This window comes from Onthophagus taurus, chromosome 2 (genome assembly GCF_036711975.1).
Source record: "Onthophagus taurus isolate NC chromosome 2, IU_Otau_3.0, whole genome shotgun sequence".
In the NCBI taxonomy this organism is placed as follows: Eukaryota; Metazoa; Arthropoda; class Insecta; order Coleoptera; family Scarabaeidae; genus Onthophagus; species Onthophagus taurus.
In genome coordinates, this window is record NC_091967.1 from 25,919,924 (window position 1) to 25,936,668 (window position 16,745).

Here is a 16,745-nt window from a genome sequence, read left to right on the forward strand (position 1 = left end):
GGACAGTTTGGCTTTAGAAGAAATAGATCGACATCGGACGCCATCCGGACTTTGGTGCAGTTTGTTCAGAATGGTTTCGAGGCCAATATTTATTCGGGAGCTGCTTTTTATGATTTAACAAAGGCGTTCGACTGCGTCTCTCATGAGTTACTAATTCGTAAATTTAGTGCCTTCAATATGGACATCAGCAGCATAAATCTTCTCGAATCTTATTTGACGACCAGATCGCAGTATGTTTCACATTGCGGTCTAGAGTCCGGTCGTCTTCCACTTAGGTATGGTGTACCTCAGGGCTCAGTATTGGGGCCACTCCTGTTTTTGATATTTATCAACGACCTACCCAGTAACATGATTCCGACCTCATCCTTTTTGCTGATTATACAACCGTAATGGTGTCCTCAACAGATGCCGATGCCTTGCGTCACCGCATATCTGAGTCACAAGCCTGCATCTCAAATTGGATTCAGGCCAACAGACTAAGCATGAATAGAGAAAAAACACAAACTTTAAACTTTTCACTTAAACGTCTCAGGTCGTGTTCGGAGCCGGTCAAGTTCCTTAACGTGGAAGGCCCACATTGACCAATTGACGAAAAAACTGAATACCATTGTATTCGTCATTCGGAGACTGAGAGATCTTGTCCCGTTCAATGTTGTGATGAACACATACTACGGCTATTTCTTCAGCCACGTATCGTACGCGTTAATTTGTTGGGGTCACTCCGCCCATGTGGATCGTGTTTAGGTCTGTTTGGATCTAGGTTTTCGGGACTGTTGTAGAGCCAATTTCATTGATTATACGATACAGACTTTTCGTTCGCTTTACATTCTCCATTGTCTCTTATATATCAAGGGTAATATCTCCAAATTTAAAACTCTTAATACTTATCATAATTACTACACTAGGGCGGGTGATACCTTAATTACGGACTATTCTCGAACGGCAAGGGCCAGGGATGGCGTTAATTATTTTGGTATAAAATTCCACAATGTCCTTCCGAAACACATAAGATTGCTAGAGAGTAACAATTTCAAACACAAAATGAGAAATTATTTAGTGGCGAAGGCCTTTTATACTGTTCAGGAGTTTTTGACCAATGATATTGATGACTTGCTATGACTGGTGTGTCGCCTCCCTGAAGCCTTTTTCTTCTTTTTTTGTTCTTTTACTTACCTGTTGTTACTTATTACTACTTTTAGTGTACTTACCATTATTGTAAATTGCATTTTGTGTTTATTGTATTATTTTCTTTTATGACCTGTGAAAATCACTTATTGATGCAATCACCAATAAAGTATTATTATTATTCATGCGTCTTCTGATTTAATGCATTCAGTGGTGTTCACGAGAGTTTCATGGTAGACAAACCTATCAACTTGTTCGAAAAAGTATTTGGCAAACTATATTGTTGGTCTTTTCCTAGTTAACAATCAGTCCTGACATCTTTGCAGCTAGTTCCAGTGCGATGAAGCATTCCTCCACGACTCTTTTACCACGACTCACAATTAATATTGTGGCAATAATATTGTGGTATCGACGTATCCAGTAGCTGTTTCGATCTATAAAAGATCGTGCCGTTCCTTCTTACTTCAATTTCTTGGATTGCTTTTTCCAGTGCGAGATTAAAGAGTGATGAGTCTCCCTGTCTCAGGCCTTGCTTTATTTGGAAGCTATTGAAGACTCCAGTTTGTATCATAATGGTATTCCAAATTCTGCCGTATCGTTAATGAGGGTGGATCTATTGGTACTGTCGTACGCCACTCTAAAATCAGCAAACAGATGGTATGTGTTGATGTTATGTTCAAGCGTCTTCTTCAGAAATTGCCGCAATGAGTGAATTTTGACCATGGTCGACCTTCCGAGGATGAACCTCACTGATACTCGCCGACCACCTCGTGAGCATACGGCTGCAGTCTGTTGTACAGTATATTGTGCAGTATTTTGTATGCTACTCTAAAGTTATCCCTCTGTAGTTATCGCAATGGAGAGAGATATAGGTATAGAGATGAAAAAAATGTCATAACATTGAAATTTGTGGTAATATGGAAATAATCATCGACTCACTAAATACTAATTAAATTAACTTAAAAACGATTTCATGATGATATCACATTTGTAATTCAGGTACGATGCTTTAAATTACATCTTTATCACTTAAGCTCTACAATGGTGGGGTTAAATTAAATTAATATAAAAATTAAATAAAAATTAAAGTTAAAATAATTTAATCTCCGGAATTTATAGGAACGAAGGAGTATTTTTAGTGTCTTGAAACTTTATTAAATTTGCTATAAAATTGTGCTTAAATCATCTCGATGTCTTAATTACTATTTGAGATATAATGCATTCAGGTTTAGTATTTACAAATATAACCTGTTAAGTATTACAGGTAGTAAATTTGTGCAAATATAGAAGTAATTCTGAACTTAAAATTTTATCAAATTTGCTACAAAATTGCGTTTAAATCATTTCAATAACTTAATTACTTTTTGAGATATGATTTTTCAAATCTGGTGTTGATAAATTTAACTTGTAATGCGTAGTTGTGCAGAGATGAATCAAAATTTTATAACGTCGAAATTTATAGAAATATAGAAAATGTTTCTTTCAACTAATTAAATGCTAATTAAATTTACTTAAAAACGGATCACATTTCATGATATCTCATTTCATTATTGTCATACGATATTGTAAATTGCATTTTTATGACTTAAGCTCGATACTCACGGAGATTTTTAGTGTGTTGAAGCTTTATTAAATTTGCTACAAAACTGTTCCTAATATTATATTATCTCGATATCTTAACTATTTTTTTTATATATGGTTTTTCAAATTTTGTATTTATAAACAAACAAAAGTACATGAGATGAGTACAAATTTCAAAATGTCGAAATTTCTGGAACTATAGAAATAATTTTCAACTCATTAATCACTAAGTAAATTTGCTTTAAAACGGTTCTTAGTTGATGGAAATTTGTATTTTATAACAAAAATTGTATGTACTTTATTTACGGATTGGAATTCAGTCTTTTAGTACAGGAATATTTAAAAACTATAAACTTAAATTCAATGCCACAACAATACCAAAAACAAAAGACACATGAAAAATACTTCAGAAAAAGTTAACGTACTGTACATAAAAGTAGGATAGCTTGTAGGTACCACTTGATAACCTCTGCTAGATGCTTTGACATAGATTTTACCAGTTTTGATGTTCTTTTCGATGTTTTGCTCCATTCTTCAGTAATTACGTCCTTCCGCATTGTTTTTGAAGTTATGTCATGCTGCTAAATCTTACGCTCCAACAAAACCACAGGTGCTCAATAGGATTGACATAGGTGATTCTGGAGGTGCAATTGTTTAGGTACATTATACAGTACCCGGAGTTTAACTATTTCTGCAGTGTGCTCTAAGCCTAATTGTGTAAAGCTCCGCTTCAAATTCGCGTTAAGTATATCCAAAGAATTGTACGTGTTGGAAAGGTCACACCTGACATTTTCAGTGCGTTGTCGCAGTCTCCAGTCTGCCGTCAGGTGACTTGGCAAAACGTCTGCCTCTCTTCAAATGAACCAACAAGAAGAACAGATGAAATCTCGGACAGACCACAGCAACACATACTTCTCATTACGCATTAACAAAATAATTGTACTTGTCAATAAAAAAATAAAAATCAATATGACCTATACCGTGCCACACTGGCATGTATTTTCGAAAAAAAAATGTATACCATTTTAAATAGTATCTTCTCAGCTTTAAGAAACATCAGGCGTTTAAATTTTGGACGACGACGCTAGGCGCCGCGACGTACACAAATTTATTTTTTCAACGAACACATTTTTTTCGGTTTAGGAATAGGATGCCTATGTAATTTTTAACAATGTTGAATAAGAAAGTTTTTTTATATCTCTAATAGTTTTTAATATATAACGGGATATGTAAATTAATATTGACGAGTGTTATCCTGATATATCTTCTATGATAGGGAGCCATGGACTAAAAATTTACTAATATAAAATAATAATATAATAGATCTGAAAGTTGGTTTACAAAACATTTTAATAAACTGAATAGTAACAAAATAACAACGAAATAAAAGTATAGAACAATTTGTTGAGACAATCATAAACTTTTTAAAACTTAAAACAATAAATTTTGATTTTAATAAATTAAAACAACAGAAACATAATATGTTGCACCTACAAAGCGTGCTCAAGCTGACCGTCATTCGCCGCCAAACAGTGCTGAAACCGGCTTCTCACTCCATTATGAGTAACTTTTTTAAGACTTTTATGACTTATCGTATTACAAGCATCACGAATTTTTTGTTTAAGATGTTCAACGTTGTTTGTGGGAGTACTGTATACAATATTCTTGATTGTGCCCCATAAAAAGAAGTCCATGCAGCTTAAGTCTGGTGACTTAGCTGGCCAACGCACTGGACCAGATCTTCCTATTCATCTCTCAGGATATACGCCGTAACAACAAAATATGATATTGTGATAGGGCGCTCCATCCATTTGAAACCATACATTTTTCTGTATGAGAGGTATATCTTGCAATAAATCGGGCACTTCATTTTCTAAGAAATGGAGAAAGATTGGTCCATTAAAATTGTAATCGAAAAAATATGGACCCACTAAATATCGATCTATTATGCCGCACCATACATTAGTTCCAAAGTGGCCTTGATTTTCGACTTCATTAATCACATTAGGATTTTCAGTAGCCCAGTATCTTTTATTCTGCCTATTTGGAAGCCCATTACTTACAAATCGGCTCTCATCAGTCCATAAAATGTACTTATATATCCTTCTATTGTAGTCTTCCAATATGGCCATATCCGCTAAAAAATGTATGCGTTTATTACGGTTATCTTCATTTAAAAGCTGCAAGTTCTTCAATTTGTATGCAAAATATCCGTTCTTCTTAAGTATTCGACGTATGGAGGAATAGGAAATATTTAATTGTTGACTTGCCATATTAACTGTGTTAACTCTACGTCTTACTCAAACAACTTATACTTTGATACTGACTTTATTTGGAATATAAACTGGTTTATAAGTACATTTATAAAACTGAAACTTGACATATTTTCATATTTCATCTCCCCTAAAAATTAAAAATAAAATACATTCTCAAATTTTTATTTTAAACTTAAAAGTAACTTAAACCTGTAAACGTTGAGGTGGTTTTACTATTCTACCATACTTTGTTCTATATTGATTTTCAACATTAATCTCTTTATCGTTTAATTCTAAATGTACTTGTTCTTTTTTAATTTGTATGTCATTGTCATGTGTTCTAAATGTTGGAATATTTTCCGAAGGACGTATATCTATCGTGTTTCTTCTTTTTATTTTATTGTTGTCATCTTTTATAAATATTGATCTAGGAGTATTATTCGATTTGATAACCTTTGCTGGTTCCCACTTATTTTTATATCTGTATACTATAGTATCTCCCTTTTTGAAGTTTGTTTTGTTAGATTTAGCATTTCTGTCATAGTAGCTTTTATTTATTTGTGCTTTTTCGTTTAAAGTTTTTGTAAAATTCATTATAATTTTTGGTCTTAATAGTTCATTTCTTATAGGTAATTTAGTTTTTATTCTTCTACTAAATAAAAGTTCAGCAGGTGACAATTTTGTACCTAAAACGGGTGTGCTACGATATTCTAATAAAACATTATATATGTCTAAATCTCCTTCCATTGTTTTTTTAAACATTTTTTTACATATACCAACTGCCCGACTGGAAGTTTTAATTATAAAATTCCATTTAATACTACAATCTTTAAATGTTTTAGAATTGAAAGGCATATTGTCGGCTATCATTATTTGTGGAACTCCGTGTATTGCAAATATAGTTTTCAATACAGTGATTAATTCTTCCGAATTAACTTTAATTTAACTAACTCTATCCATTTCGAATAATAGTCAATATAATAATCATAGTTTCTTTAGGTTTTTTGTTCTGAAACTTCTCACATAGTCTACATTTTGCTATGTATTCTTTTAAATCTTTTATCATTCCTTCCCAATAAAATAATGTTTCAGCTTTTGCGATTGTTTTTGTCATTCCAAAATGTGTTTCATGAAATTTTTTTAAAATATGAATTTTAATTTTTTCTGGAACCATTACATTATTCTCATAAAATATTAAATCATCTTCAATAAAAATTAAATTCTTTACTTTATAATATTTTTTTACATTATCTTTTACTTTAGTTATTGAATTAGGCCAACCATGCATGCAATAATACTTTAATTGTTTTATTATTACATCATTTTCACTTTCTTTTTTAAATTTATTTTTATATTCATCAGACATGTTTATAGTGTGAACTACATCATTCAAATCAGGTACAGTTATTTTTTCTGCCCTTTTACATGCTCTACTAATAGCATCCGCGATTAATAAACATTTTCCTGGTTTGTATACAACATTTAAATCATATTTCAATAATTTTATTTTAATTCTTTGTAATCTGTTTGATGGAATTTTATTTATGTCTTTTTTCATTATACTAAGGAGTGGCAAATGGTCTGTGTAAACTTCCACTTTTTCACCATAAATGAAATGATTAAATTTTTTACATGCAAACCATATTGCCAAAAACTCTTTTTCAATTTGACTATAGCGTATTTTAGTTTCAGTCAAACTTTTTGACGCATAACATATTGGTTGCCCTTCTTGTAATAAAACACATCCTATACCTCCCTTAACACTATCAGTTTGAATAGTTATCTTTTTTTCTCTATTAAAAATTGTCAAAACTGGTTGTTTTACAATTAACTTTTTTAATTCTTCAAAACATTTTGTATGAGCATCCATCCATTTAAATTCAACATTTTTTTTAACATTTCTCTTAAAATATTTGTTTTTTGAGATACATTTGGAATAAAGTCCCTTAGATAATTTACTAATCCTAAAAATCTTTGTAAATCTTTTTTATTTATTGGTATATCATACTCCACAATAGCTTTAATAGTCATTTTATCTGGAGTCACTGATTTATAACTAAATTTAAATCCTAAGTATTTAACTTCTTCGGTTCTGAATTGAAATTTTTCTTTATTAAATTTTATATTATTTTCTTGTGCTCTTTTTAATACTGCAATTAATGCCCTATCATGCTCTTCCACAGTTTCACCAAAAATTAAAATATCATCTATGTATATAAATACATTAGGAATATCCTCAAACATTTCTTCATTATATTTTTGAAAGACTTCAGCTGAAACTTTTAAACCAAATGGCAATCTTTTGAAACTATAGTTCCCATACATATTACTAAATGTGCAATATTTTTTACTATTTTTATCTAAAAGAATTTGCCAAAAACCATCTTTCAACTAAAAGGCTGAATAATATTTAGCATTTTGAAGTCTAGATTTTAAATCATTTAATGTAGGAATAGCATAATAATTATTTAATAAATTCTCATTTAAATCTTTCGGATTTAAACACAACCTTAAACTACCGTTCGATTTTTCAACAATAACTAATTTATTTATCCATTCAGATGAATTGTCAGCTTGTTCTATAATACCTCTTTTATTTAAATCATTTAATTCAATTTTTAATCTTTTTTGTAAAGCTAATGGAATTCTTGTAGGTGGATTACAAACAGGTTTTACATCATTTTTTATTTTTATTTTATATAACTTTGAAAATTTCCCTATTCCTTGAAAAACATTTGAAAATTGATTAAAAATAGTTTGTTTATCTTTCATTTTTCACTTTTTAACCATAGTATTGGCATTTTAGCACTATTAGAAATAACAAAATTTTCATAATAACAATTGCTTTTATGGTGAATTTTTAATACTACTACACCTAATCTCTTTACTTCAAAACCTCCATAAGCTATTAATTTTATTCCTTTTATACTTATGTTATATTTTTTATTATTAATTTGCTTAATTTTTTCAAGTATTACTTTTGGAATTATATTTACTTCACTTCCCGAATCTAATTTGAAATTAATTTTATATCCTTCAACATTTAATTCTTTTTTCCAATATTTACTTATACCAATTGAATCACAATAATATTCTGTTTCTTGTAATTCATGTACTACCGTTTTACAACAAGACGCAAAATTATTTAATCTTTTACATTTTAAACATGTTTTACCTTTAGCAGGACAATACTCAAATTTGTGCGAATTTCGACCACATCTCTAACATTTTTTTCTTTCCTCCGACTGGTTTGGCATTTCTTTTCGTTGACCTTGGAACCGTCTTGATTTTATTTCTTTGTGTTTTATTTCGTGTTTAACATTATTTTTTAAATTATTAATTTTATCTATTCTCTCTTCTGAATACATTTGTTTTACTTGTCCTCTTGATATTTCCGCTATTCTGAATGCTTCTACCGCTTCTTGTAATGTTACATTTCCCATTTTCATTAATCCTTAATCCCTACCCTTGGGTCCTTAGTGTCCCTATCATTTGATTGTAAAACTATTTTATCTCTTAATGCTTCTTCTTCGTTAGTATACTCGCAATTTTTAACTAATGTTTTTACTTCTGTTAAAAACCCGTGAAACGACTCACCCTCTTGCTGAGTTCGAGATTGAAAAACATGTCTTGCGTATAAAATATTTTTCTTGGGATTACAATAATTCTCAAATTCTTTTAAAATTTTATTTAATGTTAACGGATCTTCTATTTGAAATGTATTATAGACTTCTACTGCTTCTTCACCCACGATGTTCATCAAAATGGCTATTTTTCTCTTTTCCGGTAACAATTCGAAACCAGATACTTCCATATATTAATCGAACTTATGTTTAAATTTTTTTAAATTTTCTTGCATATTATCTTCTAATTTTAGCGGATTTAGCACTATAAAATTCGTTGCCATTGTATATTCTTTACTTTTCTCTTTTTCACTCATTTTACTTTTTCATTCTTTCACTGACTGCGCCATGTGTTAACTCTACGTCTTACTCAAACAACTTATACTTTGATACTGACTTTATTTGGAATATAAACTGGTTTATAAGTACATTTATAAAACTAAAACTTGACATATTTTCATATTACAGCTCTAGGATTACTTATGTTCAAAAAACTGACAAACTTCAGCTACGACGCCATCATTGTATAAGGTTTATTTAATAGGAACATGTTTCCTATAGGAAAACGCTTCTGTATTTTTTCTTAAATTTTGTTCCAATCGGGTAAAAAACTTGTGATCCGGAACAGCTCGATCTGGATACTTTTTGCGATAAAGTGGGACAGCTGCCCTTGAATTACGGCGAGCTTGACCATTTCCTGGTGATTTGGCATTTTTAAGAAACAAATCCAAGACTATAATACTGTGATTTGACACTGAGTAAAATTAACAAATGTTCTATTTTAAAATGTTATATTTTTAATCCATGGCTACCTATGATGGAAGAATTACTAGAATGATGCTCGTCAATATTAATTTACGTATATATATTAAAAACTATTAGAGATATAGCTTTCGCCATACCAGCTTGCGTCCCTTGATTCCAAATATACAAAACTAGCTTTCGTGAGAGAAAATTACCTTTTCCTAGCAATCTAGCGGCTTATTTACGTGTTCTTTGGCGAAAGTAATTCGTTTCTGTCTGTTTATTAATGATACAAACGGCTTCATGCGTGCAACTCGGCTACGAAGGCCAGTTTTTTAGAATTTTGCACGCACTTTCTTAATAATGTGGTGTTTCTCAGCAGTGGAACCGGTCGATTTATAATTTTTAATAACTTCTTAGACTGTAGAATGAGACCTACCATCTACTGCAGCAATTTCGCGGAAGGATTTTCCTTCATTCCATAGTTTTATCATATCCTTTTCAATGGAAGTGTCTTGGATTTCTTGTTGGAGCCATTTCACCAAACTTCAATACAAACAGTACACGTACTAGCACAGTAATAGTCCAAATATGTGATGTACCTCTGTTTTACTCAATTTTATTCGAAGCGAAATTGGGGAAATGCAGTGATATATATTGATAAATCCGGTGCTGCCACAGTAAATATGTTACAATCACATTTAAATGATTAATTAATTTTGTGGATCGATAATTACATTTAAAAAAATCAAGTTTTTACGATTTTTGGTATTCGTAGACAATAAAAAACTGTAATTGGCCCTGTACGTTAACTTTTCTCACTGGGGTGTATTTGAAGTGTATTGAAACTTTATAAATAATTATAATCGAAATTCATTTTACCTGTACTTGTAATAAGGAAAAAAAATATGGCCATCTTCAGACACTAATTTTATAATGTCCTGAAGTAGATTAAGATATCAAATTTTGTTATTGTCTACAGGATGTTTCACTTAAAACTTTCAGGCTAAGTATCTCTGGAATGGCTTGAGCTATTTTAGTTTTCTAAGAAGTTGTTGTTAGAGTTCGTAAAGACTTCAGTTCTTAAGTATTTTTATTTTTCATTGTACAAAAATAAAGGTTCAACACAAACTTTTTATTAATTTTTTATTTCACTTAACTAAGTATAAATATAATAACTATATTCTTAGAAGAATTTTTTAACTTGACTGTAAGTATTTTAAAGAAAAATTGTTCAACCAAAAGAGAAATCTTTTATAATCCTTTTTAATCATAAATTCGGCTGATGATGGCTTTATAAGCCGAAACTAGTTCCGAGAAAATAAAAACAAGCGAGGGAGAAGTTTACGATGTTCTATCACATACATCTAATTAAAAGTTTGTGTTGTAGGGAAAGTTTCTTTTGACTGTAGCGCCACCTTTATTTTTGTATAATGAAAAATAATAATACTTAAGAACTAAAGTCAATTATGTACTCTAACAACAACTTGTTACAAAACTAAAATATCTCAACCCATTCCAGAGATACTTGGCCTGGGAGTTTTACGTGAAACATCCTGTATCTAAATTTTAAATAGGTAATAATAAATTAAGTAAAGAACACGTTTACATTTTATAATTTTATAATATTCATCTCGATATGTCAATTACTTTTTGAGATATGATTTTTAAAATTTTGTATTTATAGTAGATTTAATCTGTAATAAGTAAATATGCAGTGATGAATAAACATTTCATAACGTCGAAATTTCAACTCATTAAAAGCTAATTAAATTTATTTAAATATGCTTCTTGTTTCGTGATGATGTCACAATTCGTTATTGCGGTACGATGTCATAAATAGCATTTTTAACACTTAACAATCCCTAATCACGAAGTTGGATTAAAATAATATTATAAGCTTTGTTAAATTTGTTATAAAACCGTACTTAAAATGTGCTCTCAATTACTTTTTGAGATATGTTTTCAAATTTAGTATTTATACATTTTGGTCATTTAAGGTATGAAATCACGAGGTTGAATTAAAAAAATTTTATTACCATAATTTATGCCAACGAAGGAAACATTTTTAATGCGTTGAAACCTTATTAAATTTGCTATAAAACTGTGCTTAAATCATCGAAATATAATTATTATATGAGATATGATTTTTTTTAAATTTGGAATTTTTTAACCTGAAATAAGTAAAGTATAGAAATTGAAACCATAAACTAGTTCTAAAGAAGCAAGATAAACATACATACATATAGATTAAAATATCACTTAAAGCATAGTTATTCGTTTAACGAACCATTAATACATTTTTAAAAGAACAATACTAATTATACGCGTGATAAGTTCCAAACCGTTTCGACTATAGTTGCAAAATTCTGATTAATTCTTATCAAAGAGAAATTCCAGATTTAGAACAACCAGCATGTTTATAGATAAAGCATTCGTTGCAACGCTATTACAATAATTGATAGTGGTGTGAAGAAATTATTTACGGATTAATTTTCACTTTATTATACATATTGTTCTGTGTTCTTTTTAATCCCATGAATCTCTTTATCAGTAAACAAGATAAAATTTTAGTAGATTGCACATGCAAAAAAGTTCTCACCTATTTATAACGAGATATACGTTGATTTAAGGCAACATTAACTATATTTAATATCACAAAAAAGGATTCGAAGAATAATCTTTCACTTATATTTACAAACTAATTATCTATATCACAAATTAAATCTTTGAATTTCAATCTTGACATTAGCTTAATTTCAATTGTTTATATCTCCCATTAGAAGTCACCTTCATTCTATTGTACGTTCTAAACACAACTACCAGAGAGAGATACAGGATACCTATCCGAGATATTAAACCACGGTCAAATGGTTGTTAGAAGTGAAAACGTCACGGCTAAATCGGCACTTTAACATTAGGTAGTTTAGCATCTTTAAGAAATCGTCTTTGTTAGCTAATGAAGTAAGATTATTTTCGAATGTTCGAAGGTGTTATTGTCGTGGTCGTACAACTCGCCAATTATAATCATTGCCTTGACTTTATTTGATAGCTATGTACTCTTTGACTACTGACAGGTAAACACAGCTTCTATTTATAGACAAACAAAAATTATTTAATTACTCAAAGACGAGAAGCAAATGGAATGTTTATATAGCTTGTGAGAATTGATACAATTCGACCTTGTATTTTAATAAATATCTATTGTTTAATAAAAATTTGAGGGAAGAGAAAACGAAAAGATCTTATTAAATTCGCATTATTATACTTAATTTGGCATCCAAATTGAATAATAATTTACACTTTCTAACTAGAATGTTTTTTTTTTGTTCATTATAATCAATTTATACAGTTTGCGGCAAAATTATGGAACATTTCTACGAGCACCGATGTAAATATCGGTATGGGTTACATAACGAAAGTTTTAGCTTATTATAATAACTATTTCCTGTATTTTTTATTATTATTTGTTTTGTCTTTATTTGTACTGCGTTGTTTAATTTTGTTTTAGTGCAATATTTATTTTTCATGTTTGCATCGGTTTTAGATTGGCTGTTATTTGTGGTTATCTCTTCCTTGTTCTTATTAAGCAATATTTAACTGACGAACACATTTTTAAAAACTTTAATTTTATTTTATAAACTTTATTTCTTCAATACAACATACACAAATAAACTATCAGCAGCTGGCCATGTTAAGCACATTGCAACGAATTCTGTAAATTAAGAAAATTGGGGAGAACACACTTCGAACAACGGATTATAAAATCATTGGGTAATGTCATTTTATCGTTTGTTAAAAAATCAGTCCAGTTAAAGATTCATTTCTCCAAAATTTTGTTGTGTAACCCACACCAATAGTTACATCATTGCTCGCAAATAAAAATTCCCTGTCAGATTGCGCAAATAAGTGCATATGTCCCATTTAGAAAAAATATCGATGACGTCGTAACTGAAAAATAAATGATTGATTCCGGAAGTGAATATGGAGTCACAAAACGTGTTTTGATTCAATAGAATTGACGTCATTCGCCTTTCTTGTAAAACAATTTTGTTAATCATTAAAAAATATAAATATGTTCCATAATTTCACCGTGCATTGTATGTAAAGTTTTTTGTAAAGTTTGTAAGTTTTCAAAAATTAGTGAATTAGTGTATATTTTTTATGTATATTATGTATTTTTATATACAGGGTGCCCATTATGTATGAAATATAGTATATATCTCGGTAGGTATCAGCTTTATAAAAAAACATATTATACAAAACTTGTTTAATATTTTATTTGCCATATTAAGACTGCATTTAATTGTTTTTAATTCAGAAAACAAATGAGTAACGAATAATAATTAAATTTTTTTAAATGGCAATGTATTTTTTCTTTAGGCTCATTTGATAGAGATTACTTGTCCCTTTACGATGGCGTAAAATTTTTGTATCCTTACATCAGAAAATTTTTGAGAAAAATGGAAAAATTGTTTATTAATAAAAATTAGTCAATAACATTAATCTAGATATCTGAGATCGTCAAGTACCTCGAATTATTACTGTAAATTAAATTTACATACAAAATAAAACAAATAAACGAAAAATTAGTGTACATCTCCAATAATTGGAGGTACTTCGAGGTACTTGACGATCTCGGATATCTAGATTAATGTTTGACATTTTTCCTAGACATTTTTTCAAACATTTTCTGGTATAAGGGTACTAAAATTTTACGTCATCGTAAAGAGAAAAAAATCCCTATCAAATGAGCCTAACAAAAGGGTGCATTGCCATTTAAAAAACTTCAAGTGTTATTCGTTGCTCATTTGTTTTCTGAAATAAAAACAATTGAATGCTGTCTTATTATGGCAAATAAAATATTAAACAACTTTTCAATAAAATGTTTTTTTATAAAGTTGATACCTACCAAGATAATAGTATATATCAATATATTTACAACATATATATATTCCGGGCGAAAACTGCAAAAATCTGGTATCACTCATATCACAGCAGATAGGGCTGAATATCACTGAAGATGATGTCGACGTAGCACATCGTTTACCAAATGCTAATCGATCGCTTGTGGCCCAATTCAAAACCCGAGAGAAGAGAGATTTACTGGTAGCGAAGAAATTTCTAATCATCTCAAATAACTGCATCCCTGGAAAATCTTTGGGACAAAAAATTTTCCTGAATGAGCATCTAACATCACTAAATAAAAAACTACTTCATTTTACCAAGGCCAGGGCACGAGTAGCAGGATATAAGTTTGTATGGGTGAAGAACTAGAAAATTATGGCCAGGCGGGACTCTGAGGTCAATGCAGTAAGAATTTTAAGTGAGATAGATTTAAATAGCAAAATTCCGGTCCTGATTTTGAACTGTACGAATATTTAGACAATCAAATTGTAGGTACAGGCGTTGTCGAGTGTGCAGAGAGTTTTTACGATGCAGTCTCTAAGTTTTCTCAATTGCAAATTAAATTAAATGTCTTGCACATTAATATACGCAGTTTAAATAAAAATTTTGATGAACTGTTAGTACTTCTCTCGCAATATGACGGTGTCTTTGATTGCATAGTTCTTACTGAGACTTGGAGTGTGGAGTGCACAGGCTACAATTATCTTCCAAATTACAACCTTTATTACTCAAATAGTAGATTTAATCAAAACGATGGGGTCATTGCTCACGTTAAATGTAACTTAAAGTGTGAGGTTGATTTACACTCAGTTGACAATTTAATAATTATGAGATTGAACATTATTTTATCTGGTACTATAAAAGCTTCAATAAGTTGTTTCTATAGACCACCGTCATTAGACTGTTATGAGTTTTTGAAAAGTTTTGAAGATTACCTGAGTGGTTGTTGTGTTAAATCCCTAGAATTGATCGTGGGCGATTTAAATTTTAACCTTCTCAACTCTGCTTCTGATGTCGTCGTTACTTACTCTAATCTTCTAGCGCAAAACGGTTTCAAATCTTATATAAATAGGCCAACTCGTGTAGAGCTTAATTCAAGTACCTGTATAGATCATATGTTTCTTAAATGACGATAACATTCTGCCACTAGTCCTCCATCAAAAAATAACCGATCACTATCCGATTTTTATACAGCTATGTTTTAAAGATGCACAGGTGAAGAGTCCTACCAAGAGGGTCGCGTATCAGGCAGATACACCTAAATCATTTTTAAATTATAATACTTTGCAGAACAGATTAAAGAACATTAACTGGTCGACTCATTTAGTTGGAAATATTGATGAATGCATAAATAATTTAGAAAGTGTTATAAAAGATGAAATAAAGAAAGCTATGGTCAATAGAAAAATAAATTCCAAATGTCGGAAACGTAAACCATGGATATCAAACGGCTTGGTTGTGTCAATTTCGGTTAGGGATAAATTATTTAGACAAATCACATTGAATCCACAAAATCAACAATTAATAGAACTTTATAAATATTACAAGTCCATTATACCCATACTAATTCAATCATTAAAGTTAAATTATTACGAAAAGTTGGCATTGCAGGTTAATAAAAACGGGGGAAAGATGTGGAAGTTGTCCGAATCTATATTAAACAAGGAAAAACGTTGTGAGTCACCTGCACAATTAACTGTGTCTGGTCAAAAGCTTTTGGCTGATAGTGATATTGCCAATGCATTCAATGACCATTTTCTCAATGTACACAACATTAATACTATGGTTCAAACCTATCCAGAATTCGATATCACATCAATTGTTCCACGTAACAGCCACTCGATTTTTATTACTCCAACATCTAAGAACGAAGTAGAAAGGGTAATCAATAACTTAAAAAATAAGTTAAGTTCTGGGCATGATACTCTGAGCGCAACCGTTTTAAAAAAGATAGCGCATGAAATTTCTGAACCACTTAGTATTGTTTATAACAGGATAATAGATGAGGGGCACTTTCCTCGTAGTCTTAAAAAATCAGTTGTCAAACCTTTATTTAAAAAAGGGTCCGCAGAGGATGTAAACAATTATCGTCCGATCTCACTCATTACCAGCTTCGCAAAAATTTTAGAGAAAATAATTTACGTAAGGTTAAATGACTTTTTAGAAATTTTATCTGATTTTCAATTTGGTTTTAGAAAGGGGAGGGGTGCCTCTGATGCTATAGCTGAGCTAACGGGGATGATCTACGAATCATTAGATAATTCTAAGCATGCTATGACAATATTTTTAGACTTAAGAAAGGCATTTGATTCTGTTGATCATGCTCTATTACTTGACAAATTGGAGCACTACGGTGTGAGGGGGTTACCCCTCAAGCTGTTCCAATCTTACTTGCGAGAACGAGAACAGGTGGTTCATATAAATACTATGAAGAGTTCCCCAGGAGAAATGTCTTGCGGAGTACCACAAGGCACAGTCCTCGGACCCATTTTATTTCTGCTGTACATAA

General features: G+C 30.6%; 1 protein-coding gene across 1 annotated transcript in view; it reads right to left on the reverse strand.

Moving 5' to 3' along the window:
- Positions 1-12,113, reverse strand: part of LOC111418287 (uncharacterized) — a 50,246-nt gene extending 38,133 nt beyond the window's left edge. Inside the window, exon 1 of the mRNA XM_023050795.2 lies at positions 11,931-12,113. The gene's annotated coding sequence lies outside the window, so the exon portion shown is untranslated. The remainder of the gene's footprint in view (positions 1-11,930) is intronic.
- Positions 12,114-16,745: the final 4,632 nt, after the last annotated feature.